Raw genomic sequence first — 8,210 nt, forward strand, 5'->3', positions numbered from 1 at the left:
CTTCCTCGAGGAGCAGTGCATCATCTTGTCGCAGCTGCTCTTGCTCAAGCCCATCATAAGCAAGCACTCGAGGCGATCCGTATACGAGTTCCATGGGGAGAACTGCCTCCGCTCCATAGACTAGAGCAAAAGGTCTCTGGCCAGTGGCTCGATTTGGCGTCGTCCTGATCGACCAAAGAACCACCGGCAGCTCCTCGATCCAGTTCTTTCCGCACTTGTGCAGCCTGTCGAAAGTTCTGGTCTTGAGCCCGCGCAGCACTTCAGCGTTTGCCCTCTCCGCTTGACCGTTGCTTCTCGGGTGAGCAACAGAAGCAAAGCAGACCTTGGCGCCAAGATCTTCGACGTACTGCATGAAGGTGCGGCTCGTGAACTGTGTGCCATTGTCGGTGATGATCCTGTTAGGGACTCCGAAACGGCAAACAATCGACCTGAAGAACTTGACTGCTGACTGTGCTGTCACCTTCCTCACTGGTTCCACTTCCGGCCACTTTGTGAACTTGTCGATTGCAACGTACAAGTACTCAAAGCCCCCGACAGCTCGGGGAAAGGGGCCGAGGATGTCGAGCCCCCAGACCGAAAATGGCCAGGATAAAGGGATCGTCTGGAGAGCTTGAGCTGGCTGGTGTATCTGCTTTGAATGGAACTGGCACGCTTCACACTTGGTTACTTGTGCAGTTGCATCCTGGAGGGCTGTTGGCCAAAAGAAACCTTGTCGGAATGCTTTGCCGGCAAGTGCTCTTGCGCCAATGTGGTGACCACATATGCCTCCATGTATCTCCGCCAACAGCTTCTGTCCATCTTCCCGGGGAATGCACTTCAATTTCACTCCGTTGAATCTTCTTCTGTACAGTATGTCGTCAACAAACTGGTACATACTTGATTGCCGGGCTACTCTCTCCGCTTCTTCTTGCTCTTCGGGAAGTTCTCCTGTCTGAAGGAAATGGACAATCTGTTGTGCCCATGTTGGAGCCTGCGGCTCGACAACAAGGATTAAAGGCACAAATGCTGCTGCGGGAACACCTGCTTCTACGGCAAGAACCTGCGGCTCAGCCGGAGCTTGATGTTCCCCGGCAAGCTTGCCGGAGCAAAACTTGTCAGGAGCGTCTGCTTCCACGGAACAAACCCTAGGGCTTGTCGGAGCAGACTGCTCCTCTGCACTCTGGGTGTTGATCTTGGGGACCTTCTTGGCGGCGGCTTCGGGGAGCTCTGCCGCAAAGTAGTCACCGGAAATCAACTTTATCTTTTTGCTCTGTCCAGATGATGGTGTCACAGATGGTTGAGTCAGCTTGAGCACAAAGATCCCTGGTTCCACAGGTAACTTTAATGCAGCGCATTTTGATAGGCCATCGGCAACGTCGTTCTGGGCTCTCGGAACATGCTCCATCTGCAGGCCGTCAAAATGCTCTTCCAGCTTTCTCACTTCATCAATGTAGGCTTCCATCAATGGACTCTGGTAATCTTTGATTACTTGGCGGATGACAAGCTGCGAGTCACCCCTAACAATAAGCTTCTTGATCCCAAGGTCTGCTGCAATCCTGAGTCCGGCAAGCAAACCCTCATACTCTGTAGTATTGTTTGTCGCTTGCTCCTTGGGAAAATGCATCTGGACCACGTACTTGAGGTGCTGTCCGGTGGGTGCGACAAGTAACACCCCCGCACCGGCGCCTTGCAGCGAGAAGGCACCATCAAAGTACATGATCCATTCTTTGCTTGCTTCCTTGACGGGGATGCTCGTTTCTGGGATTTCTTCATCAGGTGTTGGCGTCCATTCTGCTATGAATTCTACCAATGCTCGGCTCTGGATAGTTGAAGTACTCTCAAACTTGAGGCCAAAGCTTGACAATTCCAGTGCCCACTCGACAATCCTGCCTGTTGCTTCTGGATTCTACAATATCCTCTTCAACGGAAAGCGAGTGACAACTGTGATCTCATGTGCTTGAAAGTAGTGGCGCAGCTTTCTCGAGGCCATGAGAAGGCCAAAAAGCAATTTCTGCACACCAGAGTACCTTGATCTAGCTCCCTGCAGAAGGGAACTGACAAAGTAAACTGGGCGCTGCACCATTTTCTTCTGCTTCTCTTCTTGTGGCTGTACAGATTCATCCTTGTCGGGGCCAGAGCTTGTCGGGGAAGCCCCCTGCTTGTCGCTGGATGTACTTGCCGCGGTCACTGGCTCATCATCCGCCTCCCTTTCCGCTACTAACGCAGCACTAACCACTTGATTGGTTGTCGCTAGGTACAGCAGCAACTTCTCTTGTGGCTTAGGTGCGACAAGTATTGGAGTGGAGGACAGGTATCTCTTCAAGTCCTACAGCACAGCCTCCGCTTCCGGAGTCCATTTCATTGGACCTGCCTTCTTCAATATTTTGAAAAATGGCAGGGCGCGCTCAGCAGACTTAGAGATAAACCTGCTGAGAGCAGCCACGCAGCCGGCAAGCCTTCGCACATCCTTGACGCGCTTCGCTGCTTCAATATGCTCGATGGCTTTAATCTTGTCGGGGTTGGCTTCAATTCCCAGCTGAGACACAAAGAACCCGAGAAGCTTGCCGGAGGGGACTCCAAACACGCACTTCTCGGGATTAAGCTTGAGGTTGATCTTGCGCAGATTTGCAAAGGTCTCGTCCAAATCTTGGATCAGAGTTGCTCTGTCTTTGCTCTTGACCACTATGTCATCCATGTAAGCTTCTACATTTCTGTGTAACTGCGGCTCAAAAGCTTCGTGAACTACCCTTGCAAATGTTGAACCCGCATTCTTTAGTCCGAAAGGCATCCGTACAAAGCAGTACGTGCCACATGGAGTAATGAATGCGGCTTTCTCCTCATCCTCTTCTGCCATGAAGATCTGATGATACCCTGAATATGCATCAAGAAATGAAAGCAAATCACATCCTGCCGTGGAGTCGACAATCTGGTCAATGCGCAGCAAGGGAAATGGATCTTTGGGACAAGCTTTATTAACATCAGTGAAGTCAATACAAAGCCTCCATTTTCCGTTCGCCTTGCGCACGACTACAGGATTGGCCAGCCACGTAGGATGGAGCACTCCTCTGACGAGGCCTGCTGCTTCCAACTTCCTGATCTCTTCTGCAATGAATTCTTGGCGTTCCACTGCTTGCTTTCTGACTTTCTGCTTGACGGGCCGCGCGTGAGGACAGACGGCAAGGTGGTGCTCAATTACTTTCCTGGGAACACCGGGGATGTCAGACGGTTGCCACGCAAACACATCGACATTCGCCCGCAGGAAAGCAACGAGCGCGCTTTCCTATTTAGGGTCAAGCGTGGTACTGATGGTGAAGGTACCACCAGGGCCGTCCTCCTTGGCGGCCACTTTCTTGGTCTCTGGCGGAGCCGCCTTCGCCTTCTTACACTTGCCGGTGGAGCTCGATGATGCGTCCTCGACGGTAGCGCAGCACTCCGAAGAGGTGCGCTTGACGGAGTGGGCATCAGAGCTCTTGCCGGACTTAGTCTTCTTCTTCCCCCCGGGAGCTTCAGCGGCAAGTGGTTTGCGATCTGCTGCGGCTGCTGCTTCTCGGTTGATCTTGTCGGTGCAGATAAGGGCATCTTTCTTGTCGCCAGGGACAGAGATGACGCTTATCGGACCTGGCATCTGTCCCTGGCGACAAGAAAGATGCCCTTATCTGCACCGACAAGATCTACCGGGAAGCAGCAGCCGCAGCAGATCGCAAACCACTTGCCGTTGAAGCTCCTGGGGGGAAGAAGAAGACTAAGTCCGGCAAGAGCTCTGATGCCCACTCCGGCAAGCGCACCTCTTCGAAGTGCTGCGCTACCGTCGAGGACGCACCATCGAGCTCCACCGGCAAGTGTAAGAAGGTGAAGGCGGCTCCGCCAGAGACCAAGAAAGTGGCCGCCAAGGAGGACGGCACTGGTGGTACCTTCACCATCAGTACCATGCTTGACCCTAAATAGGAAAGCACGCTCGTTGCTTTCCTGCGGGCGAATGTCGATGTGTTTGCGTGGCAACCGTCTGACATCCCCGGTGTTCCCAGGAAAGTAATTGAGCACCACCTTGCCGTCTGTCCTCACGCGCGGCCCGTCAAGCAGAAAGTCAGAAAGCAAGCAATGGAACGCCAAGAATTCATTGCAGAAGAGATCAGGAAGTTGGAAGCAGCAGGCCTCGTCAGAGGAGTGCTCCATCCTACGTGACTGGCCAATCCTGTAGTCGTGCGCAAGACGAACGGAAAATGGAGGCTTTGTATTGACTTCACTGATGTTAATAAAGCTTGTCCCAAAGATCCATTTCCCTTGCCGCGCATTGACCAGATTGTCGACTCCACGGTAGGATGTGATTTGCTTTCATTTCTTGATGCATATTCAGGGTATCATCAGATCTTCATGGCAGAAGAGGATGAGGAGAAAGCCGCATTCATTACTCCATGTGGCACGTACTGCTTTGTACGGATGCCTTTCGGACTAAAGAATGCGGGTTCAACATTTGCAAGGGTAGTTCACAAAGCTTTTGAGCCGCAGTTACACAGAAATGTAGAAGCTTACATGGATGACATAGTGGTCAAGAGCAAAGACAGAGCAACTCTGATCCAAGATTTGGACGAGACCTTTGCAAATATGCGCAAGATCAACCTCAAGCTTAATCCCGAGAAGTGTGTGTTGGAGTCCCCTCCGGCAAGCTTCTCAGGTTCTTTGTGTCTCACCGGGGAATTGAAGCCAACCCCGACAAGATTAAAGCCATCGAGCAGATTGAAGCACTGAAGCAAGTCAAGGATGTGCGAAGGCTTGCCGGCTGCGTGGCTGCTCTCAGCAGGTTTATCTCTAAGTCTGCTGAGCGTGCCCTGCCATTTTTCAAAATATTGAAGAAGGAAGGTCCAATGAAATGGACTCCGGAAGCGGAGGTTGTGCTGCAAGACTTGAAGAGATACCTGTCCTCCACTCCAATACTTGTCGCACCTAAGCCACAAGAGAAGTTGTTGCTGTACCTAGCGGCAACCAATCAAGTGGTTAGTGCTGCGTTAGTAGCGGAAAGGGAGGCGGATGATGAGCCAGTGACCGCGGCAAGTACATCCAGCGACAAGCAGGGGGCTTCCCCGACAAGCTCTGGCCCCGACAAGGATGAATCTGTACAGCCACAAGAAGAGAAGCAGAAGAAAATGGTGCAGCGCCCAGTTTACTTTGTCAGTTCCCTTCTGCAGGGAGCTAGATCAAGGTACTCTGGTGTGCAGAAATTGCTTTTCGGCCTTCTCATGGCCTCGAGAAAGCTGCGCCACTACTTTCAAGCACATGAGATCACAGTTGTCACTCGCTTTCCGTTGAAGAGGATATTGTAGAATCCAGAAGCAACATGCAGGATTGTCGAGTGGGCACTGGAATTGTCAAGCTTTGGCCTCAAGTTTGAGAGTACTTCAACTATCCAGAGCCGAGCATTGGCAGAATTCATAGCAGAATGGACGCCAACACCTGATGAAGAAATCCCAGAAACGAGCATCCCCGTCAAGGAAGCAAGCAAAGAATGGATCATGTACTTTGAGGGTGCCTTCTCGCTGCAAGGCGCCGGTGCGGGGGTGTTACTTGTCGCACCCACCGGAGAGCACCTCAAGTACGTGGTCCAGATGCATTTTCCCAAGGAGCAAGCGACAAACAATACTGCAGAGTATGAGGGTTTGCTTGCCGGGCTCAGGATTGCGGTAGACCTTGGGATCAAGAAGCTTATTGTTAGGGGTGACTCGCAGCTTGTCATCCGCCAAGTAATCAAAGATTACCAGAGTCCATTGATGGAAGCCTACATTGATGAAGTGAGAAAGCTGGAAGAGCATTTTGACGGCCTACAGATGGAGCATGTTCCGAGAGCCCAGAACGACGTTGCCGATGGCTTGTCAAAATGCGCTGCATTAAAGTTACCTGTGGAACCAGGGATCTTTGTGCTCAAGCTGACTCAACCATCTGTGACACCATCATCTGGACAGAGCAAAAAGAGAAAGTTGATTTCCGGTGACTACTTTGCGGCAGAGCTCCCCGAAGCCGCCACCAAGAAGGTCCCCAAGATCAACACCCAGAGTGTAGAGGAGCAGTCTGCTCCGACAAGCCCTAGGGTTTGTTCCGTTGAAGCAGACGCTCCCGACAAGTTTTGCTCTGGCAAGCTTGTCGGGGAACATCAAGCTCCGGCTGAGCCGCAGGTTCTTGCCGTAGAAGCAGGTGTTCCCGCAGCAGCATTTGTGCCTTTAATCCTTGTTGTCGAGCCGTAGGCTCCAACATGGGCACAGCAGATTGTCCATTTCCTTCAGACAGGAGAACTTCCCGAAGAGCAAGAAGAAGCGGAGAGAGTAGCCCGGCAATCAAGTATGTACCAGTTTGTTGACGACATACTGTACAGAAGAAGATTCAACGGAGTAAAATTGAAGTGCATTCCCCGGGAAGATGGACAGAAGCTGTTGGCGGAGATACATGGAGGCATATGTGGTCACCACATTGGCGCAAGAGCACTTGCCAGCAAAGCATTCCGACAAGGTTTCTTTTGGCCAACAGCCCTCCAGGATGCAACTGCACAAGTAACCAAGTGTGAAGCGTGCCAGTTCCATTCAAAGCAGATACACCAGCCAGCTCAAGCTCTCCAGACGATCCCTTTATCCTGGCCATTTTCGGTCTGGGGCTCGACATCCTCGGCACCTTTCCCCGAGCTGCCGGGGGCTTTGAGTACTTGTACGTTGCAATCGACAAGTTCACAAAGTGGCCAGAAGTGGAACCAGTGAGGAAGGTGACAGCACAGTCAGCAGTCAAGTTCTTTAGGTCGATTGTTTGCAGTTTCGGAGTCCCTAACAGGATCATCACCGACAATGGCACACAGTTCACGAGCCGCACCTTCATGCAGTACGTCCAAGATCTTGGCGCCAAGGTCTGCTTTGCTTCTGTCGCTCACCCGAGAAGCAACGGTCAAGCGGAGAGGGCAAACGCTGAAGTGCTGCGCGGGCTCAAGACCAGGAACTTTCGACAGGCTGCACAAGTGCGGAAAGAATTGGATTGAGGAGCTGCCGGTGGTTCTTTGGTCGATCAGGACGACGCCAAATCGAGCCACTGGCCAGACACCTTTCGCTCTAGTCTATGGAGCAGAGGCAGTTCTCCCCACGGAACTCGTATACGGATCGCCTCGAGTGCTCGCTTATGATGAGCTTGAGCAAGAGCAGCTGTGACAAGATGACGCGCTGCTCCTTGAGGAAGATCGTCTTCGGGCTGCTATACGAGCTACTCGATACCAGCAAGCTTTGCGCCGCTACCATAGCCGCAAAGTTAATGCCAGAAGTCTCGAGGAAGGCGACCTTGTTCTTCGGCGCATTCAATCCGCCAAGAATTCCAACAAGTTGACGCCAAAGTGGGAAGGACCTTATCGGGTAAAGCGAGTCACTAGGCCTGGCGCTGTCCGCCTTGAGACCGAAGATGGCTTTCTGGTGAGCAACTCCTGGAACATTGAGCATCTTCGTAAGTTTTACCCATAAGGCGCGGTTGCTGGAACCTGTTCCGGCAACCACCTTTTTACAAGCCTTGCCGCTGTTGCATGTAACCCTTTGTACAAAGCCGGGCGCAGACCCGGTGCATAAATAAAGCTCATGTGCTCCGCACATCTTGTCAAATTTCATGCTTTTTCAATTTTTGCATGCATTATCTGACACATTGTGCAGCACTTACCCCTGGTAAGCAATAACGAGCCTTAGGGCTCCATATCTTTATTTTCTCTTCTTTCTTTTTCCCAAAAGGAAGGTTCCCTCGCCCACAAGTTCACCGGGGGGGAAGAAGGAGATAATGGTGTGGACCAGGCGTCGTTCAAGAAAAGTTTTGCCTTGCCGGGACACGAACAACAGAAAAGCTAAGTTGCCAAAGTTTGAGCATAGTCAGTTTTAAAATTTTTAAGTTATCCTCCTTGAACGGCCGTGCTTTGTATGGAGAACCTGTGCACGGAGGAACCAACTCGTAGCTAGTTGCGCCCTTACTTTGTTTCGAGTCTGCTCAACAACTTAAGTGTGCTACGACTGGTTGCGACAAGGTTTCTTGCCGGAAGCAGCACCGCCAGCAGGCTGCTGATGTTCCGCACTCAGCGCTCGCGGCAAGGGTGCCTGCGCCGGCAAGTTCCCTAAAAAGCGTAGGGTAAAAACATACAAAGGAAGGAATCAAGTAAAGGAGATAACATAGCAAATACTCCCCAGGATAAAGTTATATTACAAAGATAACTTGTCGCAGCACTAACTGAATTG

Source organism: Triticum aestivum, chromosome 3B, assembly GCF_018294505.1.
Source record: "Triticum aestivum cultivar Chinese Spring chromosome 3B, IWGSC CS RefSeq v2.1, whole genome shotgun sequence".
Taxonomy (NCBI): domain Eukaryota; kingdom Viridiplantae; phylum Streptophyta; class Magnoliopsida; order Poales; family Poaceae; genus Triticum; species Triticum aestivum.